The sequence below is a fragment of the Mandrillus leucophaeus genome, unplaced genomic scaffold (assembly GCF_000951045.1).
Source record: "Mandrillus leucophaeus isolate KB7577 unplaced genomic scaffold, Mleu.le_1.0 Scaffold616, whole genome shotgun sequence".
Lineage (NCBI taxonomy): Eukaryota > Metazoa > Chordata > Mammalia > Primates > Cercopithecidae > Mandrillus > Mandrillus leucophaeus.
In genome coordinates, this window is record NW_012106653.1 from 1,015,210 (window position 1) to 1,038,115 (window position 22,906).

The following is a 22,906-nucleotide window of genomic DNA, read 5'->3' on the forward strand; positions in this document are numbered from 1 at the left end:
CATATCAAGACACCAGTTGATTCAGTTCCTGGTGAGAGCCCCTTGCTGGCTCGCAGACAGCCACCTTCTTACAGTGTTCTCACATGGCAAAGAGAGACAGAGAGTGTGAGTGCCCTGGTGTCTCTTCCTTTTCTTTTGAGGACACTAGCTCCACCTCATGACATCATCTAACCCTAATTTCCTCCCAAAGATCCCACTTTCAAATATTATCACATTGAGGGTTAGAGCTCTAACATATGAATTTTGTGGGGGGGGGTGGGACACAAATATTTAGTCCCGTAACACCAGACAACTATTAACTAAAGAAGTTTTATCCCTCATAAAACTAACCTGATTTGCTTCTGATTTCAACCAACTCTCTGAATATTGGTTGCTGAACAAACATTTAAAGTTCTTACTAGTGCTAGATTTTCTTTAGTTCCTGCTCCCTGGTCGAATTTATATTTACTCCTACTTAATTAAAACTGTCCAATTTTGCCTAATGATGGTCACTTCTTCCTCAAGAGCTGTCATTTATCCCATCCAACTGCCTCCTCTAGCAAGAAAATTGAGAAGCATTCTCTTTTGACAAATGAATATCCACTAATAAGCTATACTCACACATTCACATTTCTTTTTTTTTTTTTTTTTTTTTAAGAGGGACAGCGTCTCACTCAATTGCCCAGGCTGCAGTGCAGTTACACAATCATAACTCCCAGGAACTTCAAACTTCTGGGCTCAAGTGATCCTCCCGCTTCAGCCTCCCAATTATCTAGAACTGCAGGCTTCTGCCACCATGCCTAGCTCTATATATACACACACACACAAACATATATACATACACACATATACTATATATACACACACTGTATATACATACATATACTATATGTATATATACACACTATATATACATGCATACTATATACACACACATATACTATATATACACACTATATATATGTACATACTGTATATGAATGTATACATACACACACACACACACACACACATATATATGTACCAGAGACTGGGTCTTGCTATATTGCCCAGGCTGGTCTTGAACTGTGTGCCTCAAGTGATCTTTCTGCCTCAGCCTCCCAAAGCTGGGATTACAGGCATCACCCACCATACCTGGTCCTCCCATTTCCTTTATCTAAACAAATGTAACACAAAACATCTTTTAAAACAAATTACAGTCTATTTAACTAAACTTGAATTTCTCAAAATATTACTATCAAGGGGTGGACCTGCTTCTTAATAAGGTTTCAAATGCATTCATGAGGAGTTCTCAACCTTGTCTTGACAAGGAAGTACTGCTGACTGGCCCAGTATCACCATCATCCACCGAGTTGTGGAAGAGGCTACAGAGAGTGTGATAGGGCCCTTGAGTGGTGGGTGCAGAGCCAGCTCTGCCAGCTCAAAAGCCTCTCAGGGAACACTTGGCAATTGCAGCCTGTGTGTCACTAGCTTTTATGTATTCTCAAACTTCCAAGAGAAAAGTCCACAGCAACTGTCCACAAGATAATTACTTATAGGAGGACTCTAAAAACATATATGTAGGGGTTGCCTAGAGGAGACACAACCCCAATATTTTCATTAATTTGCATTTTTTTCAGTCTTTCTTATACTTTAGCAGTCTCAGACTCTTTAAGGACACATCTGTTTTTCATGCAAAGCTTCAATTCACATGTACAAAAAGACGTTTGTGTATACAAATGAGATAAGAGTAACCAAATCTCCTGTATCCACATGTACACAGGTGTCAGTGTTTTAATGGAGAGTTACTGAAGAGCACACTTAAAATGTCACATTTCATAAAACTTTCCCCCATCCAAAGACATAAAAACTTGGCTGCATTTATTTGTAAAACTGAAATTACTCTTAGGGAGATTTAGTTCACCTTCTAATGTCAACTGAAACAAATTTGGAATTTAAAGGGTATGAAACTACAGATATCCTTTTTTAAAAAATATATCATATTAATGCTGAATGAAGCATCAGAAATGAGGACATTCTCATTAGTTGCATATAAGTTGTCTCCAAATTCACTTTGGTACGAAATTCTCTGGAATGTGGGCTCGTGTTAGAATGAGTTTTTAGTGCTAAAATTAGCTATTCCCCTTTCTGATCAAGAGGGGAAAGCTGTCAGAAGTCCCATCACAGGGTATGTTTAGTTCCCCACATTCAATGTTTGTTACAAATCAGGAAGTAGAGAGAGGACTTGGTTCTCTCAACCCCTCACTCATGCTACAATCATATCATCCTTGTCACAACTCATTTGGTAAAACTCTTCATAGAGGCAGTGAGTTCACAATTGCCTATAAAACAAAATCCCTGTGCGATAAACTCTGCCATGCCCTTCATATGTCAGTGTGGCTGCTCATGTATCATTAACACAATCAAATCCATCCCCACACCTTAAGTCACTGCTTGGGTTTCCCTGCTAATGCATTCCTGCAGTGCCTGCCTTTAATGTTCTGACTGTGCTCAGAATAAAAACGACTGGGTGTCCCCACTCTGTATATTCTGAAACTGAAAAGAATCAATTAAACTAGCCATATTTCCATCAGGGGGGCTGCTGCTGCTCCCCAAACAGCTTAAGCTGTCTTCTCATAGTTTATGATGTCAGCAGGATCTCTCGATTGAAATACAGCCTTAAATCTCACCCACCCCCTTGCTGGCCCTCTGTCTGCAGTATATATTATTCTTGTAGTTTTTAGAGACAGCTGTGTGAATTAATGAACTGATGTGAGAATCAGAGTTGGCCTGGAGCCCCACTTAAAAGTCATGTCGATGACCTCATAAAAACAGCAAAGAATGCTTACAGCTTGCTTGTAAAAATAAATCCATTTCTTAATAACTCAGAATGCCCACATAATTCAGCACATATTTTAACCCCAAATGATTATTTCATAAGAATGAAAATTTCCCATGAAAAAGACATTTAGCTGACCCAGGCAACTATAAACTTTAATTGATATTTCACAGTATGTACTAGTTTGCTCTCTAGGGAGTGTAGAATATCATTCTTGCACCTGCACATTAACTCCAGAGTTATAGTATTTCAACCATTAAACATTTTTCATTAAAGCACTTCATATAGAATTAGTCTAATCTGATTTTAACAAAAGTATTCTATATTTAGTTTTTCACACTGTATTAGTGTAAACTGTTAGAACTAGAAAGGCAGCGCTTTTGTTCACTGGAAAAAGCAAAAGGGTGGTCTATATCCACTCACTTCAAAGATGGTCCTTAGTGCGTCTACCATCCTTTGAAACAAACACAGCATTTATCAACTAAGTCACTCCTGGGCAAATCGTAGGCTCTGAAGAAGCCGAGACACATGGTGAGCTCAGCTGGTTTGCAAATTTGCTCCTTTTCCCACAAAACCCTGCAAAGCAGGGAAGGATGCAGAATATTTTGGAGAGGCTGGAATTGAGAAAATGTGCAAAATTTTGCATCTTATGGTTTGAGTTTTATAGCAGTTATCTCGCTGGCAATCTTAGGTGAACAGCTGCAGGATTTTAGGATGTGTGACTTTAACCAAAAGGAAAGGGCCTTTCTAAATGCTTCAAGTTAGAATTGGAGAGAAGCAAGCAGCTTAGGAGCTCACTTGGAATCTGAGGTTAAGTCATATTTAAAGAAAACTAACCTACTCCAAATAACCTCTTTCTCCCTGAAACGCTAAACTCTATTCTTTCTCAGTTAGAACATGAACTTCTTAGAATTGAGAACACCTGAAGTAAATGAAAGTTGCTTTTCATGAACAATAGTTGTAAGTTTTCTCAAATGGACAAGTCCATGAATGCTTCCTGACTTGGTTTCCTTGGGTTTAGCCTTTACTTAAGAAAGCATATTAATATATTTTTATTGATACTTCAACTTGACATGCAATGAGATCTAATGTGATATTTGACAGAATCATAGTTAATTCTGTTAAACAGATATTAATGAGCTTGACTTTAGCAAGAAAATGACCCCATGTGCCAAATAAAGATGTTCCATCAGATACTTATTCATATTAGAAAAAGAAATTTTGAGGAATAAAAAGATTTCCATTAGGCTTATTAAAATATTGGATCTTCTGACTCAGTTCTAATAAAATGTATAGTGGTTGACTTCACACAACATAAATCCCTCATAGTACTCTCCTTGGGCTTGGTAGGTGCACACAGTGGTTTTTTTTTGTTTGTTTGTTTTTTAAGTTAAAGCATACAAATATCCTAATATTTGACTTTTTGACCTACAAACATGGCTCTCTCATATGGCTCAATCTAGCAGTTCCAAGGGCTCTCTGAGTGATACCCGAAGTGGGAACCAAGCAGGAAAGGAAGTCACTGGAGTAAAGCGGGACAGGGCACAGAGAAAGCTACAAAGACGGACCCCACAAAGGGAGGCCTAAGTTAGTAGAGTCAGGGAGCAAAAAGCCACCAGAGTGGGAGACCTCTTGCCCACACACTAGGGAATCAATCTTATCTTAATGTGTAAGAAATAGTTTGCCATGTTATTCTCAAGAGAACATCCGGACATTATTGTTGTAAAGCCTTGGAACCTAGTGTAGGGTCTGGAAAATCTCTTGCTGTCTGATCCTTTTCTGACAGGTAAGACAAGGGTAACCTCACATTCCTCGGCAGGGTGTGGCTGTGAAGGCCCCTTGCACAGAGGAACCACTCTGGTAGTTTTTTATAAACTACTGTTACCTTTAGTGGCTGTGGCAGTGGGAATAAAAACAAGTCCAAGCCACTGGGCCAAGCCAAGTGGCTGACTGGGCAAATGAGGGGCAGTGGGGATGAGCCCTGGAATGCAATGCCCCTGCCTGGGTGGTCTCTACAGAATTCTAACAAGCCAGTGTGAGGGGCTGAGGAAGTGCTCCTTGTTTTCCTGGAATTAACTCCTACAGCCTGCATATGAGGGCAAAAGGAGAGTGGCACTTCCATTCTAGGTTTGAAGATTTCCAAAGCCCCATTTCAGGATAATTGGGACAAGCACCCCCTCCTCACCAATCTCCTCTCTCCCCACACATATCAGACAAGAGGAGGACGGATGATAAAGAAGAAGGGGGTCTTACAAGGAACACAGAGTATGTGGAGCATCAACTATATCTTCTCAGATTGATGTGGCCAGCTGGTCCCTCTTCCTGCAAGACCGAAGCATGCCTGTCTGGAAATTGTCACTTGTATGAAAGACACTGGGTCACAAAACCAGCAGAGTCCCCACTGGAGCATGCAGAAAGGGGCCAGAAAGAGATAGTAGGGAAGTGCAGGGGACAAACATCTTGCCAGGAGCAGGCCAAGAAAAAGAAACATTCATAATCTGTTTCCTTCTCCTTCTTCTTCTCTTCTCCAACCCAAATCCATAGCTGAGTCAGTTGAGGAAGGTGGTTCAGCAAGCAGTCTCAACTGGCTGGGAGTCTGAACATGAAACACTTTTAGTTTTCCAATATGTACTCTCATCGCTTGTCTGTCAAATGCTCCCCTCTAGCTGGCTCTCAGTTTTCCTTAATAGTACATGTCTGAGTCCATCTCTTTAAGTCATTTAAATTTATCAAAACTATTCTGTATTAGCTCTTAAAGTATACTTTAGTGCTGTTTTGTTTCTAAACTTGAATCTCATATTCATTTTAGGCTTTCCTAATTCACAAATCAGCACAGCCAGAGGGGCCTAGGGTGGAGGCAAGATGGGACGCCTTCTTCCGTATGCCTACTCCTTTGAGGTTTGGCAGGAGGAGGAAAGAGGAGACCAGATAGTGTCAGCCTCCTTGGAGACTGTGATGAGGTTGTCCTCGTTTTCTGTCCTTTTTCACAGCTTCCCCATGCAGCCATGGTGGCTTACAGTACCCTTTCTCTGTCAAGTGTCCAAATGTCAGCTAGCCCAGAGCCAAGGGGTGGGACGGGTGCAATGTTGCTTCTTCAGCATCACTGAAGATCCAGGACTAACTGTAATACCCCAGGTCTTAGAACGGTCGTGTTAGTAGTCCCTCAAACCCACTCTGGATAGACTGATTTGGTCCTGAGTCCTCAGCCTTCACTAAAACTCTGCTAGCGCTGGCATGAGGTAAATGGAATGGTGAGTGAATTTGTTGCATTTAGCATGGGTGATCAATGTAGTCAAATATCTTCTGTAAATGCACTGGAGTGCCCATAAACCAGAGGATGGCACATAAGATTCACCTATTCAGGGAAAAATATTTCAGGGAGTGAAATATTGCTGTACTAAGCTGAGTTGTTTCAAGGAGGGGTTCTTAAGAAGAACCCTCTGTCATTGCTGCCCCTTTGTGTTGTTTCCCCATGGTAATACAGGAAACCATAGAGGCAGAAAGGAAGGAGAGACAAAGAGAGAGAGAGGGTGAAGATAGCAATTGGAGCATGAAAAATTGAAAAATAATACAGTGATTTTGACAAGGAATATATGTAAATGTATTATTGATACTTTTCCTTTTTTACAACTAATACCAGGAAAAGCGAGGAAAAATTATAGGAAAAGCACATACCTGAGTTGAGTTGACCTGTGGTCCTAGCAGTCTCTACCCACCCATATGACAGATTTCAATGTGTACTTGAACTCAATATCTAAGAAGACATCTATAAAAGAAAATTTGCAGGAAGCCCAGGGAGTGGGAAGCATTGCACTTGTTTTGCAGCGAGGAGACAAATGTTCGATCCTTGGGTCTCTCCTCCTACTCCACAATTACGCTGGATACTACTTTGAATCACACATATTGCTTATTTGTAGTAACAGTGAATTAGATAGCTATTGCTACAATAATGCTGCGTAGCAATCAGCTTCAACAATCCCAGCAGCAAAGATGTGCAGGTAAGCGGGGATCGGCTGGGCCCAGCTTGGGGCTTAGCTCTGCTCCTTGTGAATGTCATCCTCCACTGGAGAACATCCTCCAGTTCAGGCCGGTCTTCTCATGCATATGGCAGAGGTACAAGAGGGTAAGACCAATAAAAGCACTTTCCAGGCCTTGACTCATGAAATTTCCACTAACTTTCCAATAACCAAAGCCACCCACAGGGATGAACCCAACTATACGGTGTGGGGAAAATACTCTACCTTTTTACTGGAAGAACTACAAAATTAGAGGGGAAGCGCATGGATGCAGACATGAGTGAAGAACTGGGGGCATTAATGCAATCTGGAAAACATGGTAGCTGACATTTTGGAAAAGACAGGTGAGGTAAAATAGGAAATTAAAATGTATCCCCTAATCCTACCATCCATAGATGACCACTCTTAACATTTCAAGTGCATTATTCCAGTATTTTTTTCTAGGGATAAAAAAATTATTTTTTTTCAAACTTGAAATCCTACTAAAAATACAATTATAGGGGTTTTAAAAACTCATCAAATTACATTCAAAGACTTCTTCTGTCATTGAATATTTGCAGACAATTGGCTTCTGTTGTCTATAAGTTAGTCCAGCATGAAGATATGCTGCATTTAATTTAAACATTCTGCTATTGTTGGACATTTAGTTTGTGGACATTATTTTCTGAACAAGTAGTAGGGATACCCTCTGATAATCAGAAGACATTTTTCTGAGCCATAGAGCATTTAGGAGTGTTCTGAAAGGGCAGGTTGTGCAGTAGGTTGAAAATCCAAGCCCGAAAAAAAAAATTGTAATACACTTGTTGTAATGCACTCTCAGGAATCTGTTTCTTCTTCATAAAAGGCATATCAGCCATGTCTTAGATTTTTCATAAGCTTTGTAATTTCTTTCATAGTGATGGGGTCTCATTATGTTGCCCAGGCTGGTCTCAAATTCCTGGGCTCAAGCGATTCTCCTGCCTGGCCACCCAAAGTGCTGGGATTACAGGCGTGAGCCACTGAGCCTAGCCAGGAAGCTATGTTTTTGACACAGGGAAACAACAAAAAATGTGATATTGCATACAAGGTAACATATGATAACACATCATGCCAAAATATGTTAATCTAACTTTATAGTGTTCTGCTTTGTATATATTGCCTTCCTAAGTAAGAGAAAAGCACTAATAGTCAGAACTTTAATGTTTGAGTGATGTTTCAAAGGTTTTCTAATGACCATGCCAGTTAATCAGGGGAAATGCAATGAATAGTTGGTCAATTATTTAGAAGTTGATTTATTTTTTTAATTAAAAAAAAAGCTAAGGCCCTACTAACACAAAATCCCTGCTCTATTGATTAGTAATGTCTTTCAAAATTTAAATATGTCCTGGGAGGAGAACGTGTTAAGTCAATTATCTGTCATTTACAACTTACTATGATTATTAGGTCATTTCAAAATACAGCCAATACTGAAAAGGGGGAGACTGCATAAAATTGTAAAACCCAAAGGGCTCACTGAGTGTAGAGAGTATGACTTGAGACTAATTACTGACAAATTAGTTTTCATTCATACTGGCTAATGAGTGACAACATGGGAGCGAGTCCCTGTACCCGCCGCTTCATGGGTCCTTGATGCTTTTATATTCTTATGGCTTGTGTGCATGCAGTTACTCATTCTAGTCACTAGATGGTGGTTTTGCACATAATAGCTCGGCTTTGCAAACTTTGCTCCTTGACGATTTGGAAATGTAAGATGTAGCCCCATCTTCTTAACTAATTACCTTTTTTGTTTTTGTTTACAAAAATTATAACTTTAGTTATAGAATACAAAATACTTTGTATAAAATATGTCAAAGCAATCAAAAAAAATTTCAAATATGACTCTAACCATGAAATTTGCCTCAGCCTTCTCTGTAATAGCATATGAAGGTGCTTTCAGAAAAAAAAGGAGTCATTTGACTTCAACTCCCACTCTTCTGAATCAACAGATCATCTGCTTAAAACAGTGTAACATGTATGAAAGCACAGCTTCGTAAGGGTCTCGGCTGAAATTAAATGCTATATTAAAAGTTTAGTTCTTGGGCCGGGCGCGGTGGCTCACGCCTGTAATCCCAGCACTTTGAGAGGCCGAGGCAGGAGGATCACGAGGTAAGGAGATCGAGACCATCCTGGCTAACACAGTGAAACCCCGTCTCTCCTAAAACTACAAAAATTAGCTGGGTGCAATGGCAGGCCCCTGTAGTCCCAACTACTCAGGAGGCTGAGGCAGGAGAATCACTTGAACACAGGCGGCAGAGGTTACAGTGAGCCGAGATCGGGCCACTGCACTCCAGCCTGGGTGACAAAGCGAGACTCCATCTCAAAAAAAGAAAGAAAGAAAAAAAAGTTTAGTTCTTTATAAGAAAGAGTCGTGGGTTCCAACGTCACAATGAAACTTTTTTTTTTTTTTGAGATGGAGTCTCACTTTTGTTGCCCAGGCTGGAGTGCAAAGGTGCGATCTTGGCTCACCGCAACCCCTGCCTCCCAGGTTCAAGCAATTCTCCTGCCTCAGCCTCCAGAGTAGCTGAGACTACAGGCATGCACCACCACGCTGGCTAATCTTGTATTTTTAGTAGAGATGGGGTTTCTCCATGTGGGTCAGACTGTTCTCGAACTCACGACCTCCAATGATCCGCCTGCCTCGGCCTCCCAAAGTGCTGGGATTACAGGCGTGGGCCACCGCACCTGGCCTCACAATGCAATTTCTTTACTGAAGATATGACTAACTTATTCTTCCTTTTTGCATCCCAGTTTTGGGGCACAATTATTTTTAAAAATGTTGGGCTCATGGTAAACATCTTTTTTTTTTTGAGATGGAGTCTCGCTCTGTCACCCAGGCTGGAGTGCAGTGGTGCGATCTCTGCCTCCTGGATTCAAGCCATTCTCCCTCCTCAGTCTCCTGAGTAGCTGGGATTACAGGCATGCACCACCATGCTAGCTAATTTTTCTATTTTTAGTAGAGACAGGGTTTCCCCATGTTGGCCAGGCTGGTCTCAAACTCCTGACCTCAAGTGATCTACCCACCTTGGCCTTCCAAAGTGCTGGGATTACAGGAGTGAGCTATCGCACCCGGCCAACATCCCTAACTGAGCATTTTGCTCCTCTCATAAGTTCTACCCACTCTCCCTCTTTGCTTTACTTTTTTTTTTTTTTTTAAATATGGAATGCTTCACGAATGACTCTCCCCCTTTTCAAGAATACCAACTCACCAAGTTTTGATTGGGAACTCTTTGAAACTGTTAGGCAGTCCAACAGTGAAAGCACAGACATTTCTTTGCAGTGCTGATGTTCAATTGTAACATGTTATAATCAGCATTCATGTAGCTTTCCTCACATGGAAGCTAATAGCTTTCCAAGGATGCTCCATGTCCACAAACAAATAATTGTTTCTGTATGACTATAAAGCAAGTTGTGCCATCCTTTGAGTACTGAGGATTTGTATGTCTTATTAGCTATCTGATGTCTTGTCTCCTGTATGTGACTGGAAACTCCTAGTTGGCAGAGTGTGCCATTTCCTGTGTAACTATATGTTGATTCAATAAATATATGCCTGGCCACTATTGGCCAAATGAATAGAAATAAATGCTTACTGACGCACTTAGCATATTTGTCAACAGACAGTATGTCATATATAATTGCCTCGCCTAGAAAAAGAAGAAAATGTTGCTCATTCCTTACCTCCTCATGGAGGTTCTAATGTTCTTCCAGGCTTTCATTAGCCATGAGGATTCAGCCTATGGATTGGAAGCTATACTAGATGACTAGAAACATATTTCTTCCAATTTTAGAATTCCATGATCCCATGAAAATCAAGTTACGAGAAATTATGATGTTGGGAGCTCCACTGGTATTCTCAAATGAATGAAGTCAATTGATAGTATTTCCAAGTATTTTGCATTATATATGAAGGTGTCACTAAAAAGTGCTAAAAATTTCCATTAATCTAATCAATTAGGTCAAATAAAGAATACATTCAGTGGGATACAAATGGAAAAGGAGGAAAGAGAAATCAGTTAAGAATTGTACATCAGTGTAATTCTATGGAGTATTTAATGTAATTAGCACATGGTAAAATATAATATGTTTAATTTCCAACATGATATATTGGTGTAATATAGACCTAACAACTTTCATGGTCTAAGCACAGATTCTATTATTTAAAAGCACATCCCTGTCCACATTACTTGGTAATTTGCTTTTCTTTCTAATATTCATTATACTTGCCAAAACCAAAATTGCTGTAATTGCAAGAAGAATAATATTACTACTGCTTTTGATAATTTTCTATAATAACAAGAAGATAAATAGCTATAGTTATTTATGTACAAGAAAGTACACATTCTTATATTTCTTCCATGCAAGTGAGAATATTCAGTCAAGGCAGAATTACACAATTTGCATTTTTAAAAAAATTGAAGCTGTTCATTTGAAATTCCTCAAACTCATATCATGCCTTCCTTTCTGCACTTCTGAGTTTCTCCTTGCCTCTCTTGACTTTCACTGCTCAGGGAGGCTCCACCCTCCCATAGTAGACTCTCTTCCTTCCTATTTTCTTCTGCCCTAACCTCACCACTTATTGCCTCTCTCAGCTGTATCTTTGACCTCTCCTCTTTATTATATTATTCCTGTTTCAGATAAGCAATATCAAGTTTCCTTACTCGTAAAAATAACAACCACCTTCGTTAAACTTATATCCTCCTCTACGTACTAGTCCATCTATTTCTTCCTCTTTACAGCCAAGTTTCTGGACATAGATGACACTTGTCACCTCTTCTTCATATTTCATTCATTCTCTGAATCCACTGCAATCTGATGTCCACCTGTACTACTCTGCTGAAGTCATCCCTGTCAAAGTCAGTGCTGACCTGCTAAGTCACAAACTGATTCAACTCTTTTTGTTCTTATCGTAACCTGGTTGACAATGCATCTGAAACTCTCCTATCGCCTGGTTTCATAGTTAGCAGATTCAGCTAATACTCACATGAATCTGGCCACCATACACACATGCATACACACACCACATACACACAATTTTACTTATAAGAAGATAAATTATTTTTCGAGTATAATACAAAGTATAATTGAACAAACACACCCACAATTCAGAATACCTGTTAATATCGTATCATATTTGCTATTAATCTCTTTTCCCTAATTATATATTTAGAAAAATTACATAAGTAATATAATCTATATTTCCCTTAAAGACATACAAAAATATTGCATTTCAGAAAAAGCTAAAGCCACTTTTACTCACCACCTTTATTTAGTTCTATTTCCCTCTCTGCCCCCTCTCCTCACACAAACATTATGTGAGACTGGTGTATAACCTTCCGCTTCACTTTAAATTTTTACTTACACACACAGGTAGCCATATGTTATTTAGGTCTGTGTGCATTTTCTAAATCTATATAAAGTTAGATAATTCCATAATTGAAATTTCACGTTTCTTGGTTTTTTCATTTAACATGATTATTTTTAGGCCAATCTACATTGATATATATAAAGATCAAGTTCATGCCATTTAATTGTGGTAATACATTCATTCTGTGACACTGCTGCGTTTTATATACACAATCCTTTAATAGTGAGTGTTTAGACTGTTTCTAGTACTTCTATTGCAAAGAAGGCTGAAACAAATCTCTTTGTGTCTTATATGCACATGTGGAAGTTTTTCTCAGGTGTACATACTGGACTGGGCCTGGCATTGCTGGGCCTTCTCCCCCTCTACAGATTTGCCTCAATTTGGTGTTTTGGGTTCCATTACCAAAGTTGTCTTTCTATAATAAAACCCTAACCATGTGACTTCCCTTCTTAAAATCTTCAACTGACTCCTCATTCACTTCTAAATAAGTGACACAGTCCTTGGTGTGTTTCATAAGGTCTTTTTTTCATCGGGCTTCTACATGCCTGCCTAGGTTCATTTCTCACTCCCTTAACCTACACTATAGTCTTATTGAGCTACTCTCAGTATTTCTGCGTTTTCTGAGTACAACACCTTGGTTTCTTTTTCCCTGCATGTGCATGTTGGTGCCCTAGGTTATGAATACTCATTCCCCATAGTCTTTGCCTGCTAACTTCTCATGCTTCAAAATTCAGCTCAGATGCCACCCCTTTGGGGAGCCTGCTTTTTTTCTCCTTCTGGGATAATTTAGACATTCAAAACAAACAAAACAGGCATCTCCTAATAATTACCTGCCACGATTAACTAGTCAGTTTTGTCTTCCCCTATGTCCATACATGAGGATAAAGAACCTACAAGATGCTCTGTCCACAACAGGTAGCAGATCAGGCATAAATGCCCTGGAATAAATCCATGGTCAGTTTCCTTTTTTTTTTTTTTTTTTTTTCCACTGAGAACGCTAGAATTAGAAGCAAAATGCATACAACTGCTATTTAAGGCCAAATTAAATCACTCTACTATTTTAAGAGAACAGTGTTTTACCCTTTTACCTGTTATGTGACTGCATCCTGCCCTATCCTTCCCCTCTTCTCTCACATATGCAATTATGACTTCTAATGACACAACTCAAAAATTCTTTTCTCAGTGTGGGGCTGCAGTTACTATTGAAACAGGTGCGCCTTGCTTCACACAATCTCCATGAACAAAGGACACAAAAGACTCATTTGGACTAAAATGATTTCACAGATTCTGGACTTTGCTGTATCTTATTTACGAAAGAGTTTCCCTCTGCAGATGTGAACTGTGTAAATAGTCAGAACTGATCGATTCCTCCACAGATAAGTGCATTTCACACATAATCAAGAAAAATTATCATTTGAAATATGGGAATAAGAGTGCAGTCTTGATCCACTGTGAGAGTAGCCAAGCATCAAGCTCTATGAAGGATCGCATTTCCAAAGCCTGCAGTGAGAGGTTCTGACTATGGGGAAAAGTGAAGGAAGAAGGAAACTTTGCTTACTAATCACACTGAGAGAAATTTCCATGGTAAATAAATAAAAAGCTTCCCTTTTTCTTACATACTATTCAATGACTTTCAACAAGAAACTTTAGTGAGTGCCTACTATGTACCAGGCACTGTTCTAGGCACAACTGTTACAGAAATAAGGGGGTGGGCGTGGAGTAGGGGCAAGAAAATCACAGTCCAGGGGAAGATACATAGACTTAAACAAACAATTAAACCAAGTGTGATAGATGCTAGAATGATGGCAGGGCATAAAATTTGAAAGCATAGAGAAAAGTTTCCATTACTGCGTATAAATGCAAAGGAAAATAAGTTGTCCTATAAAAAATACACATGCACCCTTATGTTCACTGCAGCACTATTCACATTAGCAAAGGCCAGGAATCAATACAGGTGCCCATCAACTGTGGATTGGGTAAAGATGTGATATGTATCCAGCACAGAATACTATGCAGCAATGAAAAAGAACAAAGTCAAGTCCTTTATAGCAAAATGGTTCCAGCTAGAGCTATGATCCTAAGTGAACTGATGCAGGAATAGAAAACCAAATACCACATGTCCTCAGTTATGATTAGGAACTAAGCATAAAGTACACATGGACATAAGGATGAGAATATATGCTGGGGAATACAAGAGTAGGGAGGGAGGAACTGGGCAAGGGCTGAAGAAATACCTACTGGGTACTATGCTCACTACCTGGGAGATGGATTCATTTGTACTCCAAACCTCAGCATCACACAATATTCCTTTAAACCTGCACATGTACCCCCCGAAGCTATAATAAAAGTTGAAAAAAAAACAAAAACAAAAAAACAAAATTGAGATGAAGTTAAAAAATAAAAGAAATGAAAAGAATACATTCCTGAGACTTGAGTGACTGGGGCACAAGCCAGGAAAGGGAGGAAAGCATGCCACTTAATACATAAGGTGGCTTGCAAGGCATAATAAGTTGCTCAGAAAACCAGATTTGTCATCAGTAGCAGACTCCTATATGAGAGATGTAGGGACCTGGAGAGGGAATTGGAAATGATGCCCGCCATCGTCCAGAAGTCTCTCAAGGGGCATATCTTCCTAGCCAAGGAGCACACCATGTGTAAGATGCTATACTGATGACAGCTGCCACCATGGCACATTCTGAGGCTAGAGTGCAAAGCAGAAAATAGAAGTTCCTCTGGGGCTGGCCAGCCTGTGAGCTTCAGCCTTCAGTTCCTTCATGATTCTCTAAACCTGGCCAGCAGCTTTCACATGTCGCCTTGTGCATAACCTTCCAAAGGGACACCTACACACAAGCACTGACCGACCCTGGGACTCATGAGAGTGTATTTCGCTCCTGAGCAGAGAGGAACAGCTCCTAAGCACGTGGAAACTTCTCCCAGTTTCACTCCTGCTTTCCTTCAGCATCAGCTCCCATTCTCTGCCATGCACTGTGCAGCCTGCCCAGATTCTCACTGTACCTTGGGATTCACCCTGCTTTCCTACAATGTTTTAACTTGCACATATTCCTGTAATACCCGTTCTTTCATTTTGCAACTGAGGAAAATCTACACATCTTTCAAAATTCAGATAACTTATCTGAGTCTTCTTTAATCAGAATGAGTCATTTCCTCCTCTGTGCATTTATAACTGCTAATATATCATTTTGGTACACTGTTTTATAATATTAGCTTCACAGATTGAATCCCAAACATTGCCAAAAGCTCCCTCTCCACCTGACACCCAATATGCTGTTTCTGTTCTTTATTCTTGCAAATAGCACCTCCACCTGTCTGATGCGGACATTGAACGTCACTCTCTACCTGATTTTTAAGGGGTTATCAAACCTAATTAATTTTGCCTTCTAAATATCTCTTACGTTTATCTCTCTTTTTGCTTCATCACTACCCTAGGTTATTATTTCTTCCTTCTACTGTTGGTTTTGTTTTTTAACTAAGCTATCCACCTCCAGGCTACAGTTCCTCCTGGCTTTGGTAGCACCTGTGCTACCCTGAGAATGATTTTCAAGTCTGCTTTTTTGCAAATCTGATAGCATCCCTCCCCTGGAAAAATGCTTCTGAGACCTCCTGTGGTCTCTGGAATTTAATGAGGTTTGTACAACCCTCCATGATCTACTGTGGACTCCCCCGACCCTGTGCCAGCCTTCTCTCTCCTACTTTCATAACACCCTGTGCTGCAGATGAGGAGCCACCAGCTCTTCCCTCGCTGCCTACTCTTCAGCCTCTTTTTCTGGTAAGTTACCTCCCTAGAAGACATTCACCCTCCATCCATTTGACTGATTCTAGTTGATTCTTCACAATCTGTTCCTAAGTCCAATTCACTATCTGAGGAGCCCAGAAAAACAAACAAACAAACAAACAAACAAAAATAGGTTTCAAACATGCTAACAAATACATCTGAATTTAAAATTGTATATAATATTATTTGTAGGTTATAAGACAGGATGGTTATTGGGGCTTTTCTTTTTTTCCCATTGTTGGTAGCATCCTGTCCAAGTTTCTTCTTAACTGACCACCAAATAGCTCTATGACTTATGCTTTCTCCAATTAAAAATCTTTCGGTTTTCAGTATTTAGAATAATATCTTTGTTGAATGATATTTCAACAAAGGATTATTTTGTGAAATAAGATTATTTCATTTTAAGATCATTCAAAATTCATAAGAATGTTATAAATTCAATCAATTTGGAATAAATAGGGATTAAAGAAATTTGGGGCTGTGACCCTTTTAATGATTAACATTAATTCAACATATTAACATCCCTTCTCTCCTGCCCCTGAGAACACACAAAAATGAGAGAGATTAAAAAACAAGAAACAAAACAAAACAAAACCTCTGTCCTTAAATTGCCAAGGCTGATAAGTAGATGGGCACATTAAGCCACAGCCTGAAGGGATTGATAAATGTTTCAATAGTACACAGCCTGATATGGGAACAGGGGGTGGGAAGGCATTAACTCTGTATACAGGTGAAGGTGAAACCCAGGTAGATCAGGAAAGAATAAGCAAGATTTCCTTGTGCATCAGTTGAAGGAAGTGCTCCAGGACAGCACAGGTATGAGGCATAGAGAGCCATAGTCCACAGCACAAGAGGCTGGGAATTCTTGGAGGCAGGAATAGACATAGGGGAGCAACATGAAGTAATTCTGGAGAATGTGTGGAAACCAGAGAGTGAAGGGTCATGCATGCCATGTTAAAAAATCTATGCAGCCAACAGACACATGAAAAAATGCTCATCATCTCTGGCCATCAGAGAAATGCAAATCAAAACCACAATGAGATACTATCTCACACCAGTTAGAAAAAGTCAGGAAACAACAACAGGTACTGGAGAGGATGTGGAGAAATAGGAACACTTTTACACTGTTGGTGGGACTGTAAACTAGTTCAACCATTGTGGAAGACAGTGTGGTGATTCCTCAAGGATCTAGAACTAGAAATATCATTTGACCCAGCTACCCCATTACTGGTATATACCCAAAGGATTATAAATGAGGCTGCTATAAAGACACATGCACACGTATGTTTATTGCAGCACTATTCACAATAGCAAAGACTTGGAAACAACCCAAATGTCCATCAATGACAGACTGGATTAAGAAAATGTGGCATATATACACCGTGGAACACTATGCAGCCATAAAAAAGGATGAGTTCATGTCCTTTGTAGGGACATGGATGCAGCTGGAAACCATCATTCTCAGCAAACTATCGCAAGACCAGAAAACCAAACATCGCATGTTCTCACTCATAGGTGGGAATTGAACAATGAGAACACTTGGACACAGGAAGGGGAACATCACACACCGGGGCCTGTTGTGGGGTGGGGGGAGCGGGGAGGGAAAGCATTAGGAGATATACCTAATGTAGATGACAAGTTAATGGATGCAGCACACCAACATGGCACATGTATACATATGTAGCAAACCTGCACGTTGTGCACATGTACCCTAGAACATAAAGTATATTAAAAAGAAAAATCTAAACATTATCCTGTAGTTAAAGGTATTCCATTGAAAGGTTTAAAAACATGCAACATGGCCATATTTATGTTTTCAAAAGAACAACTTGATGCTGATGGGTTTAAGTGCCAGAAATGTCATCGTCTCAAGGCAAGGAGACCAATCCACAGGTTACTGTAATAGTCCAGGCAAGAAGGGAGTTGGTGAGGCAACCATATAGCAGAATGCACTTAATAGGATCAAGTCATTTCATGTAGAGACTCCAGTCTTTGAAGAATGGTGTGCGACCCCATCTATAGGTCTAAAAGAAAGAGTAATATGACTTTTGATGTGTATTTCAAGAATAGCCTATTTATTTCTAGTATGTTCTAAGTATTCCTATAATTAACTATTTCTGTAGCATCATAGTTCTGAAATTAGATTATAATATTTGACATCCTTATTGTTCAGCTCTAATGTTGTATTTAAGTATAGGACTCAGGTTTTTGCATTAACCACAGATAAAGATAGATCCCTGGCACAAATGAAAGTCACAACTTCTAAGATTCTATAATGGAAGAGGAATTCTAGAGAGGCAGCTGCTTTGGCATTCATATGTATTAGTAGTAGAAGCAAAGTAGTACAATGAAAAGGGAAGGACTTTAAGAGCCTTTCTTGCATGGAACAGACCAGGGGGGAGTTACAAATAGTACATTGGAACTTGTACATGAGTATAAACTTACTAGTAGTTTCTTTGAATTTGTTAAGTCAAATTGGCTCTTAACTGACAGCACTGCCATGTTAAATGGAGACATTTTCAGGTGGAGGCTTGATGGTAGTGGAGTATATATACCCTGCTGGGGCTCACGTAGACTTATCTGGTCTCTCCAACAGAACACCTTCGGGATTAACTCTTCTCCTTAACCCTCTGAAGCATGTAAACAATGCCCTAAGTGCACTGAGGTCAGACCACCTCTGCTGAACAAAAAACACTTCTTAAAACTAATCAGCTAAGTAATCCATCAATTTTCTTTAATTTTCTCAAACCTGGGCCCTATCTCTTCTTTTTCTATGTGCTCTGCCACTAATCTTGGGTAACATTGCTTAAATAAGCAAGCTTTCTTCCATGTTTAACTATCTCAGCATAATAGTCCTTTTTTAAAAAATTAAGTAGTAGTTTAATTTTGACTCAGACAATGTAACATCTTAGGCTATCTATTTAACCTGTGTATCTCAGTCTATTTACCCTGTATAATGGGTGATATTTTTGTTGTCTTCACAGTTAGGTATGAAATATTTGTTATATATGTATTTTAAAACTTTCACAGAAGTCAAATTATTTACACCTAAATATTAAGAAGGACTCAATATTTGAAACCGCATTTAGCTTAGTATATGTAGCTACTTTGCAGCTATAATAAACTTAATATAGGAAGGCAGAACTTGGTCACTGTATGTATTCATCCATTCCCACATTGCTATAAAGAAATATCTGAGATTGGGTAATTTATAAAGAAAAGAGGTTTATTTGGCTCACAGTTCTGCAGCTCTACAGGAAGCATGATAGCATCTGCTTCTGGGGAGGCCTCAGGGGGCTTTTACTAGTGGCGGAAGGCGTGGTGGGAACAGGCTTCTTCCATGGCAGGAGCAGGACCAAGACAGCCTGGCGGGAGGTGCCACACACTTTTCAACAACCAGATCTCACGAGAACTCACCATTGAGAGGACAGCATCAAGGGGGATGGTGTTAAACCATGAGAAATGCTCCCCATGATTGAATCACCTCCCACCAGGCCCTACTTCCAACACTGGGGATTACAATTGACCATGAGATTGAGGTGGGGACACAGATCCAAACCATATCACTGTATATAAATATGCATTTTAAACAACTAGGATAATAGTTTGTAGGACATATAATGTTGTCTATTTATATTTTAAAAAGCATGTTTAATAACCAAAGCTTATTTTATGTCTAAGACTAGCCAGCAGTGACACTTGAAGTACGCAGGAAAAGAGTCTTCCTCATTTTTTAGCTTTGGGGCCTAAAGTTTTACCCTAAAATTTGCATCTGCTTAAGCTGCCCTCTTTGCACATCTTCCTTGGAGGAGTAGCTGCTAGGTACAGAGGATTCTGGCACCAGAACATGCTCCTTTACAAAGAGTGCAAGCACTGGATTCCCTTGCGCTAAGGGAGGAGGATTGGAGCTCTAGAGGAGGAAAAAGTGAGGCAGAAGGGAAGCTTGCAAGGAAATCATGAAAAATCTACATTTGTAGAGACACCCTAATTAAATTTTTCCTTCAGTATTACCTGTGAGAAGAAATATGTTTTTTCCACCAGGGCCTCTCTCACATTTAGAAGACAAACTAACACAGCTCCCTTAGCTAAATATTTATCTGACAGAAACTGAGAGTTTGAAAGACTAGTTCAAAAGAAACTATCACAGTGGAAGAGAGTGAGCTTGGAATTTGATCGTAAGTCCCTGATCACCCCACAATCCAGCAGGTGGGGCCCAGGAAGATTAGATCAGTTGAGAAAAATAAATAGGTAGAATTTGTAGAATTTATAGAAAAATAAATATGTAAAAAATATGTAGAGTTTTATTGTACAGCTGAGTTATGTGAATAAATTTATAATTCTGTTATACCTGTATTAAGCCTCTCCCCCCAGCCTGAGCAACACAGGGAGACCCCGTCTCTACAAAAAAAAAAAAAAAAAAAAAAAAAAAAAAAAAAAAAACCAATAAAAGAAAGGAAAAAAGAAATTAGCCAAATGTGGTGGTGCACATCTCTAGTCCCAGCTACTTGGGGGCTGAGGTGGGGGGATCCCTAGAGCTGGGGAGGTAGAGGCTGTAGTGAGTTGTGATTGCACTATTGCATTGTAGCACAGGTGACAAAGCAAGACCCTTTCTCAAAAAGTAATTTAAAAAAATGATAAAATAAATCCCCTCCCCTAAACCCCTACCTCTTCCTAATGAATCCAAGCCAGGCACTCAGCATTGGGATACATCTGCTAACACAGGCCTGGGCCCTCATGCCACCTGGGTGAATTATGGGGCATCTGTCTGCTTAGCCAGTTCAGAAAATAAACTACAGTATCATTTTTCCTGTCTTCCAGCTTCTGTGTAATCTGATTTCCCTTCCACACTTGCTCACCCACATCACTGAAGACCTGCCCTGAACTGCGCCACTTAACCCCTGCCTGCTTCCTAAGGGTGCCATCTCCCTAAGGACTGGCCTTGCTCGTCATGTTCACAGGTGATGTCTAAGGGATTTGGTTTCACCAAGTATCCAAGAGGCTGCTCTATTTAACAAAATATTGCTGCCTTCTGGGAAACCTCCACCACACCTGTGGCAGCCCAGAGAAGACAAACAGTAGCTCTGCTTCTTGAATGCCCTAAATAGGCTTATTGACTTCCTGGGGCCAAAATGAGCTTGACTTTAAACATCAGGTACAGTTTATTTTGTACTACGTCAAATCTGGGGTGCATAATCTCATTTAAACTTCATGAAACTCTATGACCTAAATACTTACATGTCCCCATTTTAAAGATGAGAAAATTGAGCTTTAGAGGCTGTTATGGGCTGTCTGTTTGTGTCACCCACTCTAAAATTCATCTGTAGAAGCCTTAAACGCCAATGTGATGGTATTTGAAGGTGGGGGCCTTCGGAAGGTAATTAGGCTTAGATGACATCATAGGGATGGAGTCACCATAATGAGATTAGTGTTCTTACAAGAAGAGAAAGACTAGAGCTCACTTTCTCTCCCATGTGAGGACATAAGAAGACTGCCATCTTCAAACCAGCAAGATAGTCCTCACCAAAACCAGGCCATACCGGCACCCTGATCTCAGACTTCCCAGCCTTCAAAGAAATAAATGTTTGTTGTTGAAGCCACCCAGTCTGTGGTATTCTGTTACAGCAACCCCAGAAGACTAAGACAGAGAGGCTAAGTAATTTGCTCATGGTTATTCTACTGGTAAGTGATAGTGAACCTAAAAGTTAAAGCGGTTGTCTTGACACCAAACCTGAATCTATAACCATGATTCTTACCTGCCTTTCCTGTGGCCCAGTGGTTTCCAGTGACATTGGGCTGTCAGTCTGAGAAGTATCCTATAATACTGGCTTTACATTGGCCCCAACTGATCCTTGGACGCTGCAGGCACGGCAAATATTTTCCTGGAAGGAAGAGAATAAACCAATAATGACTCTTGCTTGCTTCGTGGAGCTCCGCAATAACTATGGCAGTCCTGTGTTTTACTTGCTCAGATGGGCAGAAATGGACAGATTTGCCCCATAGGGGTAAATATTCCCTAGGTGGAAATTATTACGATGACTACTTTGCAACTCTTGAGAAAATTTGCACCAGAAACTTGGCATTCAATCAAATATCCATTTGCTTCCTGTCTGACTCCCTCACTAGCATGAGATCTCCATGAGCACAGAGATTTTGTTTTGTTCACCACTGTGTCCCAGGCACGGAGAGCAGTGCTTTCCACCGAGTGGCTGGCTACTTGATCCATGCTCTTGAAAAGTGAATCCCTGTCTTCCCTAAGAGACAGGAAACGTGATTCAAATCCCTTGAGTTAAAATGTTAGAAAGAGACCTTCAGCCACTTAAAGTTACAACACACAGGATAGTGCGGGCGATTGGCACCAGGGTGAGTCTGAGCTGAATGTGGGTTAGAGTCCAGGACCATCCAGACCTAGAGCCAAGACAAGGGACAGGGGAGAGGCAGCCATAGCATAAAGCAGAACCGGGGTGGAGAGTCAGAGCCAGGCTGCAGGGTGAGGGGAGGAGCAGAACTGAGGTCTCAGAAAATCCCGATAGTACCACATTCTGAGTCACTGCAGGGAAGGAAAAGTTCAAGAATTCCCTCTAGATTTCACCTCATTCCCTGGAAAAGAGGTTATCAGAGAATTCAGTGATCAAATATGATAATATGTATTGGATATGTAGTGTGTGCACGGCTCCGATCTGAGCACTTACATGGATTGGTTCGTTTAATCCTCACACCAACTGATGTAGCCAGAGGCTGAGCCATCAGAGTTACCCAGGAAGCCACAGAGTCTGGATTTCAGCCCCATCAGACTGGCTCCAGGCCTGCAGCTCTTCATGAATGTGGAGGTCTCAGGGTAATGGCATCTATCCAGAGTCCTACTACAGAGTGCCTACATCAGACAAAATATTCTTGGTAATTTATACCAATGATGTCATAAT

The 22,906-nt window shown here is 40.2% G+C and overlaps 1 long non-coding RNA gene across 2 annotated transcripts in view; it reads right to left on the reverse strand.

Annotated features, from left to right (window-relative positions):
• The window catches only part of LOC105553907, a 219,604-nt gene that overhangs the window by 76,252 nt on the left and 120,446 nt on the right, over positions 1-22,906 (reverse strand). The window contains exons 2-3 of one of the 2 annotated variants that reach the window (XR_001008236.1): positions 21,740-21,865; positions 19,226-19,351 (exon numbers count right to left, since the gene is read on the reverse strand). This is a non-coding gene — a long non-coding RNA (uncharacterized LOC105553907). The remainder of the gene's footprint in view (positions 1-19,225; positions 19,352-21,739; positions 21,866-22,906) is intronic. The other variant, XR_001008237.1, reaches the window with a different exon arrangement.